Raw genomic sequence first — 19,886 nt, 5'->3', positions numbered from 1 at the left:
GACATGTAGTGGAAGAAGAATTAGAACAAAAAGGAAAAATGAGATTCTGTCAATATAAAGTTATTATAAAATAAAATATATAAAAATAAGAATAAGAATAATAATTTTAAAAAAGGAAAAATGAGAAAGAAAAAACAAAACCAAAGGTTGCATATGTCAATCCACATTCAGTTTGCATCGTTCTCCCTCTAGATGCAGATGACATTTTCCATCCTAAGTCTATTGGAATTGTTCTGGATCACTGACCCTCATAGTTGATCATTACATACTGTTGCTGTTACTATATACAGTGATCTCCTGGTTCTGCTCATTTCACTCAGCATCATTTCCTGTAAGTCTCTCCAGACCTTTCTGAAATCATCCTGCTGGTCATTTCTTACAGAACAATAATATTCCATAACATTCATCTACCATAATTTACCCAACCATTCTCCAATTGATGGGCATCCACTCAATTTCCAATTCCTTGTCACCACAAAGAGAGTTGCCATAAACATTTTTCCACATGTGGATCCCTTTCCCTCTTTAATGATTTCTTTGAGCTACTGATATTTAGGGTTTTCTTGACAGAGATATTGGAGTGATTTGCTATTTTCTTCTCCAGCTCATTTTACAGATGAGGAAACTGAGGCAAACAGGATGAAGTGACTTGTCCAGGGTCACCCAACTAGTAAGTGTCTGAGGTCACATTTGAACTCAGGTCTTCTGACTCTAAGCCTGGCACTCTTATCCACTGAACCATCTAGCTGCCCAAGCACATCTAAGAAATATAAACAGTATGAAAAGTAATTCCAAAGAAAAAGCAGTAGCTGTGGGGGGTGGGAAGGATAGGGTCAAAGCCTCCTAGACAGAGTGGGAGTAGAGCCATATCTTGAAGGAATTCAGGAAAGCCAACAAGGGAGGGCATTCCAGGCAGGCAGTACAGCCAAGGCAAAGGCTGGGAGGTCAAGTATCAGCGGAAATATGGAGTAAGCTCAGAAGAGCTATGGAGGATGTCTCCTAAGCTTGGGTAACTGGGAGAACGGTGGTCGCCTCCATCTTAGAGTCTTGGGCAGTTATTTGGAACATTGGGAAGTAAAACGACCTGTTCTGGGTTACTCATCAGAATGTGCTTGATTTGAACACAGGTTTCCTGGCTCCAGGGCTGGTTCTTGTTTGTTGAGTAGAATTGCAGAAGGCGATTAGTCATGTTGGTATTGACTATCTGGCCTTCAAGGTCTCCTCCAGGGCTAAGGTTCAGCGATTCTGTGACGCAGGGGCCTTGGGAGAATTTCTTCCAGTACAAATAGTCTAAGCTTTAGGAATCTCTGGGGGCTGACTCAAGAAGGGGGAGAGGAAGGTAGAGGAAGAAATGTTTGTAATAATGGCAGCTCCTAGATTAAGACCATTCATGTGGAAAAGAAGAACTGCAAAAATCTGAGAGTCTAATTCGGAAATCATGACAAAGCAAAAGAAAAATGGAATTTCATTGGTGCCTCAGGACCTGAATTCAAATCCCAATTCTGCCACTTACTCTCTGTTTAGTCATGGATAAGTCATTTGACCTCTGGACCTCAGTTTCTTTATGTGCAAAATGGGAAAGCTGGTTCTCTGACTCTGTAATAAAAATCTGTTTTAGGATTGTTGAAGGGACAAAGGAAGAAAGGAGATAAGCTTTAAAAATAGGAATAGGAAGTTCCTGCTTCTGGGGGAACACAATTCCTAGGATTCTAAGTTCAATGCTAAAAGGGACCTTGTTCAGTTGTCCAACTCTTTGTAATTCCATCTGGGATTTTCTTGGCAAAGATATGGAAGTGGTTTGCCATTTCCTTCTCTGGCTCCTTTTACAGATGAAGAAACTGAGGCAAGTACAGTGCAGTTACTTATCTAGAGTCATACAATTAGTAAGATGGATTTGAATTCAGGTTTTCCTGACTCCAAGCCCAACGTTCTCTCCACTGAGCCATATAAAGACTTCCAAAAGGGACTTAAAATTTACTAGTCCAATTCCAATCTTTTTTTTAATGGAGAAGGAAACTGAGGGACAGGGATAAAAGGATCAAAGTTGGATTTTGAATCTAAGTCTTCCAGCTACTGGTCTATCCCTTAGAGGAGCTTGGGAGCTTTTGGGAAAGGGCAGCCTGACCATCTTGAGGGTTGTGAATGGGGCCCTTATACTCATCTAGTGGAGATAGCCTAAGGGGAGGGAGAAAGCTTCTTGCTTTTGGGAGGGGACCCAGGCTGCGCAGGTAGAAAGAAGTTCTTTGAAAAAGCTGTTCAAGTATCGGTTTTGAGGAAACTAAGAGAGCTCAAGTCCAGAGACCAATAACTGCTAGAAGCAAAAATCTTTTCATTCATTTGAGGGATGGGGAGGAGATTCTGGTAATTCTACCTCTACAGTAGAGGTTTTTCCCTCTCTAAAATGGGAATTGAAATACCTTTTCATCTAGCTTGCCTTCAGAGTAATTTTTTTAAAGTCAAAACTGAAAGGGATTTCAAAATCATCTAGCCTAAACTTATTTTACAGATGGGGAAACTGAGAGCCAGAGAGATGTGATTTTACATGTGGTCACACACAGAGTAAATGCACCTCAGGATCATAGCTCAAGTGCCAAAAGGGACCTCGGAGACTATGTAGTTCAATCTTTTCTTTTACAGATGGGGAAACTGAGTCCCGGAAGTGTGAAATGGTTTGTTTAATCACATAGGGCAAAAACCTAAGATAAATTCAGATTCCAGTGCCCCATAGAATAAAAGTTAAGTTTGTGTCTCTGTCACACTTCCAAATTCTAAGAAAGATTTAACCAATCATTTTTTTTTAAGAACTCTAAGTCTTACTCCCCTTTCTGGGCTGGCAGTCTATTCATAGCCACATAGTCTGAGGCAGAATTTGAAGTCAGAACCCTCCTTATCTCTACCTCATCCCTCCCTTGGGGTTTGCTGGACCTACTGGAGAAAACAGAAACTAAATTCTGGCTCTGTGGTCTTCAACCTATGAATAAAGTGACTCTCTAATGGCATGGGGTATCCATCTCTTAACAGTTATGAGGAAAATATAACTTATTTTCCTCATTGTATCCACAGCATCGCTTATGGTGGTTCCTATGTGGCTAAATGATTAATAAAGTTTAATCTTCAGTAGGTCAGACAACAAATAACTTCTTCTTTTCTAAAATAAAATCATTCTCTGGGGGCAGGTTTCTTGGGGAGGTTTCTGGAGGCAGCCTTAGTTTCAGTTCAAAGTAATAATCACTTCAAACGCAGCCACCTGATAAAATCCAAACGTTTATTTTCTCCTTCCAAGTCTTGTCTCTTTCCTTGGGCCCGGTTAGCTTTCCCGACTGCTGGCAATCTTCCGAACTGACTGACTGACTGAAGCTCTAAGAGCTTCTTATATATGATCTCTTAAAGGTGTGAACACAAAGGTTGACTCCTCCTCTGAGAGAGTGGGATTGTGGGTTTCTGACTTGTGAATCTCCAGAACCTGTGAACTCCAATGTGTGAGCTAATGTGTGAACTCTCAAAGGTGTGAGCTTTAATGTGTGAATTTTTAAAGGTGCAAACCCAAGCACACAAGCATTGCTTCCATCAATTCCATTGAGTTATCACCTTGTTTCAAGTTCTGGTTCATAACACAGTTACCCCAGATGTCACTTCTAGCCTTCTATCAACTAGCCTTTGTTGTTCTCCATACCAGGAGGTATGGAGAACCTCCATTGGAGGGCCTCATCAATACCGCTTAGAATCCCTAGCCTCCTTCAGAGTGAAGCTCAAAACTTCCCTTCTGCATGAGACCTTTTCCAGTCCCCCAGGTGTGAACAGTTTCACATGGCATTCTCCTACATCTCTACTTACCTGTTATATTTCCCAGGAGAACACAAGCTCTTTCAGGTGATCTGTTCTTATTTTCCTCATTGTATCCACAGCATCCCTTATGGTGGTTCCTATGTGGCTAAATGATTAATAAAGTTTAATCTTCAGTAGGTCAGACAACAAACAAGCTGGATGTGCCAAGTATTGCATCCAGCAATAGGAATACAAAACTCAAAGTGAAATAATATAAAAAATGCTTGTCCTTGAGCCCAGTTTTGAATTCTACCTCAGTCTGTGTGCCACTGGCAAAGCACTTCACTTCAATCAAATAATTCAATTCAATCGACATTTACTAAGCACCTACTATGTGCTAAGCACTAGGGATACAAATGAGAAAAAGAAAGACAATCCTTGTCCTCAAAGAGCTTGTAATGTAATGAGGGAAAGACAATATGCAAAAGGTAGCTCTGGTTTTTTCAGCTGTAACACTGGGATCATGGGTCTCATAGAGTTGGTGTGAGAGTCAAATAATAAGAGATGTAACCCATTTTGTGAAATACAGAAATAGGAACTAGATGTACAATTCATTATTAGAGCAAAACTTCATGAGCAACCTCCCTCCCATTGATCCAGAGGCATCTTCTTGGCTACTTTTAGTCCGGAAGGACTGTCTAGAGCAGTGGTAACAAAGTCAAAATGAAACAGGTACCATTAAACCATATATAAGATCCTAGTGGGCTCCACACTGACTTAGAAAATCACATGTTATGACTCTCTTCAACAATGAGATGAACCAAATCAGTTCCATTTGTTCAATAATGAAGAGAACCAGCTACACCCAGCAAAGAACTATGGGAAATGTGTATGAACCACAACATAGCATTTCCACTCCCTCTGTTTTTGTCCACTTGCATCTTTGATTTCCTTCTCAGGTTATTTTTACCTTACTTCAAAGTCTGATTCTTCTTGTGCAGCAAAATAATTGTATGGGTATGTATACATATATTGTATTTAACATATACTTCAACACATTTAACATGTAGGGGTCTACCTGCCATCTGGAGGAGGGAGTAGGGGGAAGGAGGGGAAAAGTTGGAATAAAAGGTTTTGCAATTGTCAATGCTGAAAAATTACCCATGCATATATCTTGTAAATAAAAAGCTATAATAATAATAAAAAAGCCACCATAAAAAAGAAAACCACATGTTAATATTATCTATATTTTGTTGTATTCGTATTTATTTTGTTAAATATTTCTCAATTTCATTTTAATCTGACTCGGGCCATCCTCAGAAATGCTGTCAGTCACATGTGACTCATGGTAAGTTTGACACCTCTGGTCTAGAGCCCTGAGAGATTTCGGGATGGTCACACCGCTAGCAGTATGTGGCTGCTGCAGTGGAACCCATACTTTTTTGGTTCTGAGGTTGCCTCTCTATGCACCATGCTGTGTTGTAGACAAAGTGCTCTATAAATCTCAACTCTTGTTATCACGGAGTTACAACACTGATTATGGTTCCGCTCTTCTGCCCACATTCTCTTCCTCCCTTACTATTCTATCCATGAGCATCATCCCCAAAGCTCAGAGCACCAAAGCTTCAGAACCGGAAGATACAAAGCTTCTTAAACTATAATGTCACAACCCCACAGGAGATCATGTAACTGAATATGGAGGTTGTGAAATTATGATTTATTATCAATAAGTGTTTGATTAATATCATTATTTTATATACCTGGAGTTGTGTAAAAATTTCTCCTGCAGGGGGCAGCTAGGTGGCGCAGTGCATGATAGAGAAACAGCCCTGAAGTCAGGAGGACCTGAGTTCAAATTTGACCTCAGACATTTAACACTTCCTAGTTTTAAGTGACTCTGGGTAAGTCACTTAACCCCAATTGTCTCAGGAAAAAAAAAATAATTCTCCAACAAAAAGGGATCGCACAGGGAAAAGTTTAAGAAGCCCTGACCTAGTCCAATCCCCTCTTTATATTGAAGGGAAATTGAGGTTCAGAGAGGATGAATGGTTTGTCCACAGAATCACAGGGATTACAACCCAGGTCCTCTGACACTTCAGCAACTGGGGTTACACAGTGGAAAGAGTGATGGGGAGTGGGATTCAGAAAGAACTGAGTTCAAATCTGGTCTCAGACACTTAGAAGCTGTGTTACCCTGGGAAAATCACTTACCTCTACTTGCCTCAGTTTTCCCATTTCTAAATAATCTGGAGAAGAAAATGTAAAACCATTCCAGTGTCTGCCAAGGAAACCCCAAATGGGGTCCTGAAGAGTCTGATTCTAGAGCCTGTGCTCTTTCCAATAATTTGCTCTGACATCTTGAATTGAGTGAAAATGGTGACAAGTTCTTTGGTGACCCTCTCAAATCTCATCAATGTTTTATCTGCCTCGAATGAGATGGGCCTGTGAGGCACTTTTCCAACCTTAAAAGGCTATACTATATCAGTGTCAGTTATTATTAAGGTTATTATTTCACACTCCCTATGCTGCCCTGTGAGTTTCTTCTTCGGCCTCCAAATCCCTGAGTAAGAAAAGTGTCCAAGACATCCAAATAAAACATTGCTTCCAAACCGAGAAGCTTTCTAATAACGGAATAATCCAGCACAGTTTGGAGGTGGAGGGATGGAGATACTAAACCCCTCTGTATTGGTCTCATTCAATTCTAAACGAACATGTCTTTTATTAATGAAGGAGAGATTGGATAGTGGAGGATGGGGGTGGAAAGACCCCGGTGCTGGAGTAAAGGGACATGGTTTCAAATCTTCCCTCTGACTACTTATGAGAAGTATATGGCATGTTCTCCTCTCTGAGCCTCAGTTTCCTCATCTGTAAAAAGAAGACGGGATTTACACTGTAGCCTCCAGCGTCTATCATTTCCCCCCTGGGGGTGTGAAAGCCTGGTAGACTTGAGAAGGTCCTGGGATTCTTTGCCTTCTGCTCTTAGGCAGAGCCGGACTTGGGCAGTACCACCTTCAGTTCCAGAAAGAGGCTGGGGCTGGAGGAGGTTGTCGGGGAGAGGGGGACAGTCGAAGTTGTTGTTTTTCCTGTTGCACGCAGAAAGGAAACAAAATAGGAAGTTGAGGGTGCCGGGTGTGAGCAGGCCGGTTGCATACGCCTCTCGCTCACACTTGACACCCTCCTTGCTGGCTGGCTGCCTCTCGTTGGTGCTGCTGCCTGCCTGCCAGCCTGCCGGCCTGCCTGCCCGCCTCTGTCTTCATGCCTGTAAGCTAACGTCTCTTGTTTCTCTTTGGGTGATGGGAGGAAATGGAGCCGGGCTCAGGGTCTGGGATGGGATGCTTCAAGGGCGGGGGAGGGGGGGAGAGGGAGAGAGAGGGGGGACACAGCGGGAGGTCAAGGGAGGACAGGAGGCCGGGCGGGCCCAAGGGATGCATCGCAGTGCAGCTGCCGGGCTGCCTGCAAAGCTGTCCCCTCTCCGCCCTTGCATCTCCATTGCGGATGGCTGGGAAGGACGAATACCGAGCGGGTCTGGGGCCGGGGCTCATTGCGGCTGGGGAAAAGGGACGGGGTAGAATGAACCCTTCGCAGAGGAACGGTTTTCAGGCTGGTTGGCAAATGACCGACCCGGGGCGGGCGGCTGGGATCACCTTCCCCGGATGCCAGGGGAGTGGTGCTGGGCTAACGAGCATCCTCTGGAGCTCGGGGGCCTGTCGGGCTTTACGTGGCAGAGAAAGGGTCTTGTCCCTCTGCCCCTTCGCCCCCACCCCACCCGGAGCCCTGCTCCTCTGTCCCTTCCTCTTTGTCCCCTCCCCCCAGAGCCGCCCCCACCCCCACCCCTAGCCATGAATCAAAGCAGAAAAAATGGAGCGGGGCCAGTGGGCCGGGCTGGCGGCTCATTCATCGCATGCAGGGGGAGCTCACCACATGTTTACAGCTCTCCTGCGGAGGTTCTGTGAGCGAGGAGGCTACGGCGAAACCTCGGAGCAGCCTCGCATTTCCTGACTCGAGGGGGGTTTTTTACACTCTTACCCGTAAATCGGCCTGAATGAAACGTCTCTTTTTTTTCTCTTCTAAAACCTAGTTTCCTGTTTTTATTTAGGGTCTTTCCCTCTCCTGCCATCCCCGCCTCCCCTCCCCCCCTTCACCGCTGCCTTTGAAACCCTGGGAAGCAGAGAGGGAACAGGGAAAACTCTTTTTTCACTTTGGAGCATGGGGGGGGGGTGTGTGTGTGACCCATTGGAATAGGGGGTTCTGGGTTCGAATTCCAGCTCTGCCATTTTTGTACAAGTGATTTCATTTTGCTGGACCTCAGTTTCCTCATCTGTCAAATAGACTTGGACTGAGCAACTCCTAGAGGGCTCCCTACTTAAGTATTTAATAAACTTATCGATGATACTGATTGATTGACGTCCCTCCTGGCTCAGGCTCCAGATCAATAATCCAAGCTCCCACGAGCATGGCTGGGAGACTCTTAGGCGCTGCCTGTCAGGAAGGAACTTTCATTTGAGACGAGGGAAAGTGGAGCCCTGAAGGAGAAAGTGGGGGAAAGTCACAAGCAATCAATCAACAAGTATTTCAGGAAGGGCCCGCCTCCCGAATACAAGGACAAAGAGCTAAATGATGGCTCCTCTGCTAGAATGCTCTGGGGCCTGGGCGACACCTTCAGATGGCCCAGTCCCCAATCATCCTCTCCCCTCCTGCTAAAGCGACAAAAAAAGGATCGGTCCCCAGTTTTCAGATCTCAAAGTAGCTCCTTTGTGGTTGTGTCTCAATAATGATAATACTGATAATGATTACCAGGCAGTGTGGCTTAGTGAGTAGAGAGGAACCTCATATAATTCTTTGCATCTCTTATGGAGTGATCTTCACAGCAAGGGGGAGGTAGGTGCTTATTACCCCATTTTACAGGTGAGGAAATTGAAAGTAGGCTGGGGAGTAAGTGACTTGCTCAGGGAGAGCAGGCCAACAAGTATCTGAGGCAGTATTTGAACTCTTCTTCCTCCCTCCCATCCCATTAATTTATTCTAGAGACAGTGTGGATTTGCACTGAGGGAGGGATTTTCCTCCCCTGGGAGTTCCCATGGCAATAAGATCTGAGATCTGGTCCAAATAATGATATTCATAACAGTCTGGGCCTGCTCTGTGTTAAACACAACATGTTTGTAAACCGCGTTGCTTTGTGGTTTACAAAGCTCTTTTCACAGGGTGAGTGTTGAAAACGATCTTTGCTTGTATTTTGAAAAATAAAAGGCTATTATTATTTTTGAAAGTAATAAATCAATCTAATTAAAAGTATGGGTGGGAAAAAAATGATGTACATGTATAACCAGAAAAATGAAACATGAAAAAGACAAAAAATTTAATGTAAAAAAAAAAGTATGGGTGGGAAAGCAAAGCTCTTTGCACCCACTCTGAACCAGGAATGGCATCTTTGACCGCTACCATATTCTGCTCTTGCACCTGGGACCCCGAGCCCAATGAATTGCTGCTCTAACTGTAGCAGACACTCTCCCTGCCTGTCACCCCCATTTTGGAGGCCATCCGGTTGAGGCTCCAAGCACAGAGCTTTTGGCACCGTAACCAGACCCCTTTTCACCGGATCATAATAGGGTAGGTCCAACTAGACCCCAGTCTCTTCTTTGCTTATAGTTGCAAGTGGTAGAATTGTTTGAAGAATATGAGTGTGTGTGTATGGCGGTGGGGCTGGGAAAGGGAGAGATGATGAGGGAAATTAAAAGTTGGTAATTCGCCATATAAGCATGGGCATCTGCCCTGTGGTATGATGGAGAGAGTGCCTCAGTTTCCTTTCCTGGAAAACTGAGAAGGTTGGAGTAGATGATCAAGGTCCCTTCCAGCTCTGACCCCATGGCCTCCCCTTCCCCAATTCCCTCATTCAATTTAACCTGCTTTAATGCATGTGCATGCAGGGCCGTCCCCAGTCATCCTGGTCTCTGTCTGGCCATTGGACCCAGAGGGATCTGGAGGAGACAGTGAGTCAGGTGACCCTGCCCAGCCCTCCCTCATTTAAATCCAACTCATCAGGGAATCATGTCCCTGATGGTTCCCTTCCAGAACAAGTCATTGCACCAAAAATAAAAGGGCTCCTGCCTTTAGACTGCAGGTCCTGAAGGAATGGTCTTGTGCCCCTTTTTGTATCCCCTTAGCAGAGGGCCTGGCAGAGAGCTGGCATTTATTAAATGTTAGGATGGGCTGGGGAGGGGGTGTAGCACGGCCCACAAATAAATATGAAGCAAGATGGAAACAGGAGAGCATGTCAGCGGAGCAGGGCGGAGAGTTGGAAAGGGCTTCGTGTGGCGACAGCTCGGCAAGGAACTCCAGATTCTAAGTGGGGGCGGGGGGAACAGGGAAGGTGTTCCAGGCGTGAGCTAAGGCTGCCTACAAAGACTCGGTGATGGGAAATGACACCGAGATCACACCGTGAGCTTCACAAATGAGCCAAAGACCTTTGGGGGGAAGGCTGGGGCCGTCTCAATGCCAGTCCAGCTCTGTTACTGACTGACCACCATCTCTAGCAAGAAAGAGGTCTTTTTGTTCTTTACCGTCTCCTCAGTTTCTGAGTCTGTGAAATGGGGGCACAGGTACTTGCTGAACTGAGGATTCGGGAACCACGTTACATGACGGGCAAGATGCCGTTCCCTTTTCCTCCCTCACTGGAAACTCACACATGCAAAGACAAGAGTCAGCCCTACTCAGCTAGTCCTGCTTGTTGTCCCCCGGGGAGTTCATGCTGGGTCAGTCCCTGCTTCCCTTTTTGCTTTTTTTTTTTTCAATCTCAGAGCTGAAGGGAGAAGTGAATGTGCATTGAGGGGAGTAATTCCCCTTCTGCCTAGCTTGTTTTTGGAAACCATTTCTTGGTTAGAGAATAGTTCCCTACTTACTAGGAGCCAGCTGTGCTGTGGGGCCCGACTTGAGGGTTTGAGGCCTCAAAAAACAACCCCAAACCCCCCAAACCCCCAAAAAACAAGTCCAGCAGGTCCCTTGCCTGAGGACCCAGAGAATGAGACATTTGTGCTCGCTTATTCAAGATCACAAATGTCAAGGTTTGTTTATGTAGCAAAAGGCAGAGGATCAGGGTTGGGTACTGGGTGGTGGGTGAGGTTTGGAACCAAGAAGACCCTGCTTCTAATCAGCTGTCTGATTTGGGGCAAGTGACGTAATGTCTCTTGAGCCTCGGTTTACTCATCCGTGAAATGGGCATGCTCTCTGTAGCCCTTAGCTTACAGGTGCAAGTTGTCATCAAGGATTTATTCAACCGGTACTTAGTAAGTGGCTATTGTAGACTAAGCTCCCGTCAGATGCAAAGACAAAATAAAACAAATCCCGCTTTCCAGGAGTTTGTATCCTTCTACCTCAAATGAACTGACAGTCTTATGAATGTCTAACTAGCAGGGATTTCAACTATCAGTCTAGTCTCATTTTACAGATGGGGAAACTGAGGCCTAAGATTAAGGGACTTCCCCAAAGTCACAAAGGTGATACGAAGCAGATCTGACAAAGGCAATAAGCATTGGTTTAATAACAATTTATTTAATAAGCATCCGTTATGTGCTGTGCGTTGTTGTTTTAAGTAACTTTGAGGAAGACGTTATTATTATCCCCATTGTATAGTCAAGAAAAGGTGAGGTGGCTTGTGGCAGCTAGGTCGTATCTGAGGACAGATTTGAATTCAGGTCTTCGTAACTTCAGGCTCAGCGCTCTCTCTACTATATTCCAGATACATGAGTATCTGGGAAGTAATATATTATAATATCATAAAGTATATATAATATTATAATATATTAATTATATTTATAATATATATTTATTGTTATGTATTATAATATATCACATATTTTTATCATTATTTATTTATTCATCATACTTGTTATAATTATAATGAGTTATTATTGTAAATAATATATTATAAATCATATATTAATAATGTACTGTATATATTATAAATATATATATTATCATAAATTATATATTCTATTATTATAATTAGTTAAATTAGGGATTTCAACCCCTAAGTTCTCCCATTCTCCCACCTCCCTGGCTGGTTTAGATGACATGATCCACAATCGGGTTCTGTGAGTGGCAAAGGTCGCGAAAGCTCTTTTCGGTTACAGGTAATATCCTGGTTTGAAATTTTAAAACATGTGGCTGATGGAAATTCCCATCCCCCACCCCCAAGCATAGCTAAAGTACTTCCAGTTTCAAGATGGAAAAAAAAAAAAAAAGTCCAAGGCCTCTCTCCCCACCTTCTGTTTCATTTAAAATCAAGTGCGTATTTTCCACTCCACAAATCTAGAGGTGATTTTGCACCAACAGGAGCAGCTGGGATTTGGGGATGCTCATTCCTTTTTGAGATGCTCTCATTTCACCTTGTGAAACTCTCTAACTTCACCTGTGTGAAATGCTCTCATTTCAGCCCTGGGAGATGAGCTAACTCCCCCAAAAGCCCTTTCTCCGCCTCCATACTTGTTTACCTCTTACTTTTAGCCTTTTGTGCATTGTAGACAACAGTCCCACTTTCCTCCTTACCTGGGAAGGGCTTTGCTCTTTCTTGTTCAGTGTTGGACACTTGGGAAAGTCGTTTCCTGCTAAAGAGGTTGATGAGAAGCCTTGCATCCACTCCGACCACAAGGCTAATGAACGAACTTCCGTTCAATTCAATGAGCGCTCACCACTTATAATGGGAAAATGCGGTTGCAAAAGTCTCTCTGTTTCTGAACAGAATTGCCCCTGAGCAGCTGAGCCAGAAAGGGAGGGAAGGGAAAGTGATGGGTGGGGGAGTTTCTGAAGAGCTGTTTCAATTACCTTGTGCTTGATTCAAGAGTGCAAGTATATAGCAAGAGCAAAGCAAGAGAGAAACGGAAGGGAAAAGAGGGAGGGGAGGGAGAGGGGCTACAAAGCCACGGTCTGCTGGGGACAGGTGGCCTGCTGAGCAGGGAAGTATTCTCAGTCACAGTGCTGGAAAGGAATTCGTGGCCAGCCGGTCCAACCCTCTAATTCAGTACTGACACTATGGTCATTCGGCCTTAAAGACCTCCAGTGGCTACTAATCCATCTCCCCACTGAGGCAGTCCACCCTACTTTGAGTTTTTCCTGAGCTCAAACCTAATTTGCTTCCTTGTGATTTCCACTCACTTTTATGGATGGAGCAAAGTAAAAGGAGTCTCATCCCTCTTCTCCGTTGGTCCTTTCTTCTCCAGAAAAAACATCCCCGATTCTTTGTGTTTCTTGCAACATGGACTCAAGGCTCTTCACTATCTTGGTGACCATCCACTGGATGCTCTCAAGCTTATGAATATTCTTCCTAAAACAAATCCCCTGAAGGGGATATAGAACTCGAGATGTGTTCTGACCACCAATGATAATCATCTTTTGAGCCCTAATAGGATAAATGGGAGTGAGCTTCCTTTTTTGGGGAAGTTGGGTAAAAATCTCATCTTGGCCACTCACTTCCTTTTTCATCTGCAAAGAGACAAGGCTGCACCAGATTATTTCTAAGGTCCCTAAATCCACAATTCTATGATCAAATAACTCTTCAAAGGAGACAAACATTCTCTATCGAATTTTCGACTTTGGTGTCTCATTTGGATTTCAAAATTCCATGCTTCACCCTCCTAACCTGAAGTTAGTGATTTTACTTTAAGATATTTGAATATGTTCATTAATTCTCAAATTAATAAGAATGCAATGAGTACTATCAAGCAAACAAAATAGCAATAACATCTTCACAATAGCTGGCCTGTTTGCGTTTTTACTGAAGAAAAATATACATTTGAACTAAATGTGTATTTTGTTATGTTTAATAAATGTAAACATATGTGCCACAGAATGTGCAAGATATTTCACATTTATTTACTATATTTATTATGATATAGATAATATAACCACATAATGTGCCACATATTTTATATTTATTCATTATATTTATTATGATATAGATAATAAAACCACATAGTATGCAACATATTTTATATTTAGTTATTATATTTATTATGATATAGATAATATAATCACATAATGTGCAACATATTTTATATTTATTTAGTATATTATGATATATAATATAACAAATATATACATTATATATATAACATAAATTAATTTTTAACAACAACCAATTTTTTATGTCCTCATCCGATCTCTTTCCTATGTTCTCTGAATTTTTTCACTGTCATTTTGCTGTTTTAATTCTACTTCTTTGCTAGGTATCACTTAATGTTTTTTCTCATTTTTCAACCCATTATTCATATTGGTCATTTTTATGGGCTAATAATACTCCATTACATGAATTCCATACCACAATTTATTCTGCTATTCTGCAGCTGTTGGACACTTAAGTTGTTTCCGGTTTTTAACTATTACACATTTAAAAGTTATGTTTTTTGTTTTTTGTTTTTTTAACAAAGAGATCTTTTCTTTCAACCCTTTTAAATAATATACTTAGTTCTATTAGTGGTTTTATTGAGTCAGAAGATATGACCAATTTTGTAAACCTTAGTATGTACTGCCAGATTATTATTCAAAAGAATGGAACCCACATCAATTGAAAATTATGCCAGTAATGTAATAAAATGCATATCTATTTGTTGCCAGCCCTGCCAGCAATGACTTAAGTATATTGGTCTTAACCATTTTAGCAAGTTTTCTATATAGGAGAAAGCTCAAAGCTGTCTTTACAACACCACAAAATCTTTTTAAGCATTTTAAGAGTTGGAAAAGATCTCTACAAATCATAGAGACTTATCCATTCCTGAAAGAAATTCTCACTATGACATACTAGTTAGTTTTTCTTTAACTTCATAGAATCTTGACATTTTATCCTCCCCTTCCTTTAACTCTAAAAAAGAGTTTTCTTATCGATTTCCCTGCAGTCTTGAGTATGGAAGGAACCTAAGAAGTCACTACCTAGGTCTATTTCCTTCCTATTCTCCCCATAGTCATAGCAAGATATCATTGATTCAGTTAAATAAATATGTAAGCTTTTGATATTTGTAGAAGACTGTGATGAATCCTGAGGATACAGAAGTTCAATGGCACAGCCCCTGCCTTCTAGTCATTTTTGGGTTATAAAGTAGATGAGCTATATATACACAAGTAACCAACTCCGAATGATGTGCAACATGCTTCAGAGGAGTCAATCCAGAGGGTAGAGAAGGATCAATTAGAGATGATGCCATCAAGGCAGATTTCATGAAAGAGGTGGCTCTTGAATAGGGCTTTTGAAGGATGAAATAGTGATGGGGAGGCTTGAAATGGCCTGGGACACAGCATGAAGAAAACATGGAGGTTGAGGGAACAGGGAGAAATAAAGGAATATCAAGCAATCCAGGTTCACTGAAAGATTAGGAAATGAACAATATAGGGAGATGCTTTCTCTTTATTTGTAATAATTTTATCCACAATATTATCCTACTACAAAGTATTCCCATATTCATGGGTTAAGGTTTAGAGAAGGGGATCTGTGCCTTGTGGTTTTTGTCAGTATGGGAATCCTCAGTAAAGAAATTCCTTCCACCAATAAAACTTACATCTTATAGTTGCCATGTAGCAAGCAACTTGCCCATTACCACACAGTTTCTATGAGTCAGTCAGAATTTTTGGGACCCAAGGCTAGCTCTCTATCTATCTGAGCATTTGTATGCTCATATTATCATCATAATTAGCATTATTCTATATGAATACAGAATAGCCTATATCATGGTTATATTGAGAACCTTAAAGGATAATATCATATCTGAGTGTTCAGCCTTCTAATGTAATTCTCTTCTTCTTTGCCTGAAGCCAGGATTGTTGATTTCTCCCTGTTCTGTCCCTCCCCTCTTACCTAGCTACCACCCCACTCACTAACAACTTCCTCCCAAGAGAACTTTCCAGGCTCAGGCTGAGATCACAGCTCTTCCATATTTTGGTATTCCCTTAGTTTAGAAAAACAAGAGAGCGGGGTCATCTATGACCCAATTTTGCCTATGTGTTTCCTCTTCCTCTTTTGCAAGTTAAAATTATAAAACTGAACTGATCTCTTGGGATTGTCCCAGCCATTGCAAAATATCTTTGGAAATCTCTCAGCATTTAAAGTTATGATGCCCCTGATTTGGCCGTAAGGATTTTGGGGGTGGGGGGCAATGACAGGAGTAGAAAGAATCTCTCAGGGTCTACATCTGTTCTCTAGATGGCATGAATTCTTCTATTCTCTGCAAGGGAATGTTCATTTTTCCAATTTATTTTGGCCCTGAAATTTTGAGAAGGAACTATCTGGGAGAGAAATCAACTTTATTCAATTCAATAAAATTCTTTATGGTACCTACTATGTGCCAAGTACTATACTAACTGCTGGAGATACAAAAACAAAAATGAAATACTACTGGACTTCAAGGAGCTTACATCCTACTGAGGAGAAATAACATGTTCACAGAAAACTCAATACAAAATATTTTGGAAATCATTGGAAATGGAAGGGAGGGAGGACAAATAGCAGATATTTATACAGTCCTGCAAATTTTGTAATGTACTTTACATAAATTATCTGGAGAGGTTTCATGGACTTGGAGATAAGATGACATGAATTCAAATTCTTTCACTGGCATGTAATAAATCACTTAATCTATTTGGGTCTCAGTTTCCTCGTGGGTCAAATGAAGGGTTTGGACTAGCTGGCCCCTAAGATCCTGTCTACCTCTCACAATAACCCTGTGACCAAAGTGCTGTTATAATCCCCATTTTATAGATGAGAAATGGAGACTCAGAGGAGCTAGGGTTATACAACTAGGAAATATTCAAAATGAAGGAGTCAAGTCCCCTTAACTCCATATCCAGCACTCTACACCATTCATAACTTAGGGGAAAGACCTTGAAGCTAGAACTTGAAGGGCACTAGGGTTTTCAAGAGGTCGATATGAAGAAAAATTGTACTAGAGACCAGCCTGTGAACAGACATGGAGGCTAGAAATATAGTATTAAGTTCAGGGAATAAGAAATTGGTTTCTTTGGCAATGGCATGCATGAGAGGGAGTAATTTGAAATAAGCCTAGAAAGGTAGTCAGAATTGCAAAGGGCTTCTCATGACTGATGAATTGTTTGGGGGTAGGAATTACCATTCTCTGCTCCTGCAGAGCAGGTGAACATTTCTCTGACAAAGACGGAACAAGCAAAAATAGGTTGAAACTTTAAAGATTCCTCCTTTGCAGAGGATGTGGAATGTTGCATGTCATTTTAGATTTTTTTCAATTCATTGATTAGTTTTGCTAAAACGGTTTCCTCATTTTTTCTGTTATATCTTAAAATGAACAAGGATAATGTAGGTGATAGAGAAGTAAAAGATAACATCAAAAATTTGCTACAATTAAAAAAAATAAACTATAGAATTTTACTTAACCCCTTAGAAAAAAAAAATTTTATAGTTAAGATTAACATTGGAGGAAAGGTTGTGAGTTTTTCTCTGACTACTTCCTCATCTGTAAGATGGAGGCCTTGGACTAGATGGTCTCTAAGGTCCTTTTCAGCTCCAGATTCTATCTATGGTCCCATGTTCAGACTTCCCAGACACACCCTACGTAACGTTCTTAATTGATTCCTGGAAAATAGGATGTCAGGAGAAACAGCATTACCAGAGGTAGCAGATTTCATGGAAACAATGTTATAAAGTGGCCAGCCAATGTTACATTGGGAATTGGCTATCATTTATTAATAACTCGATTACAAAGTGACAGGGCAGTCCGTATATATTTGAGCTTAGATCTGGAAGGACTTGAAAAATCAGGGAGTGAAGCAAGCTGACCCAGAGGGTTTTCTGCCAGCTGAAAAAGACCAATTTCTTTCTTCCTTCCTTTCCCTGAAACTCCTGGGAATGAGGAGGAAAGAGAGTAATTGGGGAAAAGAGAACTTTTTTAAAATCAGTCTCAGGAGCTCTGTGGTTCTGAATCTTTGTTATCTTTTATAATATCTTTTATGATGATTAGGACAGAGAGAATTTAGCTCTCTGAAATTCTAAACCAAGGGACTGGATTACCCCCTAGAGAGTCTCAGGAATGAAGGACTAAGTCTTTAGGGACAGATTCTCCTCTTTATCTAAATTGAGCTCCCAGAAAGACTAATGGCATCTGGGTCTAGTGTGCCAGGGGACATAAAGAGGGCTGAACTTGTGATTTCATTGATATAGAAAAGAAATAACCTCCATCACTGAGATCAGCACCTACTCTGCAACATAGTCTTGGAGAGTTGCTCAGGACACTGAGAAGTTAATGGATTTTCCTAGTGTCATGAAACCACTCTATGTCAAAGGTGGAACTGAAACTCAAGTCTTTCTGACTCCCAGATGATCTCTTTATCGTGTTTGGCTGCTTTAACTTACTAATGAGTTTTTACAGCGCTAAGAATTCATTCTTTGTAACAGGGACTCTTGCTGATTTGAGGATTGATTCTGAGGGTCTTATGTTGATATTGTATTATGAATCAGGAAAGACTTAGATCTGAATACTACTTTTGGTCTTTATGAGCTGTGTATCTAGGAGGCAAGACCTCCTTTTTGGGCCTCCTCTGTTAGATGGATGATGATGATGATGATATTTATATTTCTTAATGCAAATTGTTGTGAAAATCAGTCAAATATTTCTTTATTAAGCACTTATTATATGCCAAGCTCCGTGTTAGGCTCTGGGAATACAAAGACAAAAATTGTAATCCCTTCCTTCAAATGAGATACTGTGTGTAAAATTGATAATTATTTTTATTTTCTCTCTGCTTACTGTAATTTTGATTTGTTTCTAATTTTGGGTGATTTAATTCCCTTTCCTTCTTTTTGATCAAATTGACTAAAATATTTGTTGATTTTGTTAGTCTTTTCAAAGGTATAGCTTTTGGTTTTCCTTATAAACTGTACGGGGTTTTTCATTTTGTCTATTTCTCCTCTGATTCTCAAACTTTCTTCTTTTGTATTCATTTTGAGTTTTATTCACTTTTCTATATTTTTAATTGACAAAATATTTTATTAACTCACAAAATATTAACTATAATTATAATTCAGGGGGAGGACTGAAGCAGCATGGCATAGTGGGAAAGGCACTGGTTTTGGAGTCAAAGGACTGGTATTCAAATTCTAACTCTTCTATTTAATGATAGAGACAGGGACAAGACTTGTGAATTTGTTGTTATAAGGAATTCCTGAAGGAGGGAATCCCCTCTAGACATGCAGATACACCCCCCCACCCCCCACCCCCACATACAATTCATACTGATAGAAAGTTTCTTGAGGCACTGAGAAAGTAGATAATTTGTCCAACATCACACAGGCTGTATTTATCATGGATGAAACTTGAACCCAGGTCTTCTTGGCTTTAAGGATGGCATTTTCTTTAATATATCATGTTATTTCTCTTCATGATAATAGCTGAGGTGTATATTCAATGTTTTGAGATTTTCCCTAAGACAACAAGTAATCTGATATAGGTTAAATGTGTGCAATTCTTCTAAACATTTTCATATTCATCGTGATAAGCTTTAAGTTGAATTATGTTGTGTGAGCATCCTGTACACTTGTCAGCTGACCTAGCACCTAAAAAAAGATGTTGAAAAAGCCTGGAATTTGCTTTAAACAGGATTAAACAAACAATTTCAAGAGAAATTTCTCCTGGGGGGGGAAAAAAACAACAACCCCAACTCCTCCTTGCCTTATCCATCCCATCAATTAAAAAAAAAATCCATTAAAGAAAAAAAAATGTGTCTGATTCTTATTAGGAGCAGATGAAAGAATGAGAAAAATCACGCCTGCCCTGCTGCCTGGAACAGCCCGTGCCTGCCAAGCTCCATTGGTGGGAAAGGTTATTTTTTTCCATTTTATTTTTGGTAAAGACTATTTGAATAATGAAGCCTGTTGTGAAATTCTGCTATCATTCAGAAACCAGTGATGAGGTTGTCCTCCCCACCCGTCTCTCCAAAAAAAATGATAACATATATATGAGAGGTAGAGTAGTGTCTAGTTTGTTGTTGTTCAGTCATTTTCAGTCTAACTCTCTGTGACCCCATTTGGGATTTTCTTGGCAGAGATACTGGAGCAGTTTGTGTAGTTAAATGCTCTGCTCTCCAAACTTGTTTTGATCATACTCCATCATCACTTT

General features: G+C 41.2%; 1 protein-coding gene across 1 annotated transcript in view; it reads left to right on the top strand.

The window, feature by feature from the left end:
* The first annotated feature begins 6,923 nt into the window (after positions 1-6,923).
* The window catches only part of PIK3CD (phosphatidylinositol-4,5-bisphosphate 3-kinase catalytic subunit delta), a 62,131-nt gene continuing 49,168 nt past the window's right edge, over positions 6,924-19,886 (top strand). The window contains exon 1 of the mRNA XM_051988605.1: positions 6,924-7,026. The gene's annotated coding sequence lies outside the window, so the exon portion shown is untranslated. The remainder of the gene's footprint in view (positions 7,027-19,886) is intronic.

This window comes from Antechinus flavipes, chromosome 3 (genome assembly GCF_016432865.1).
Source record: "Antechinus flavipes isolate AdamAnt ecotype Samford, QLD, Australia chromosome 3, AdamAnt_v2, whole genome shotgun sequence".
In the NCBI taxonomy this organism is placed as follows: domain Eukaryota; kingdom Metazoa; phylum Chordata; class Mammalia; order Dasyuromorphia; family Dasyuridae; genus Antechinus; species Antechinus flavipes.
Note: the sequence above shows the minus strand (reverse complement) of the source record. Positions and strands in the feature narration are given on the sequence as shown.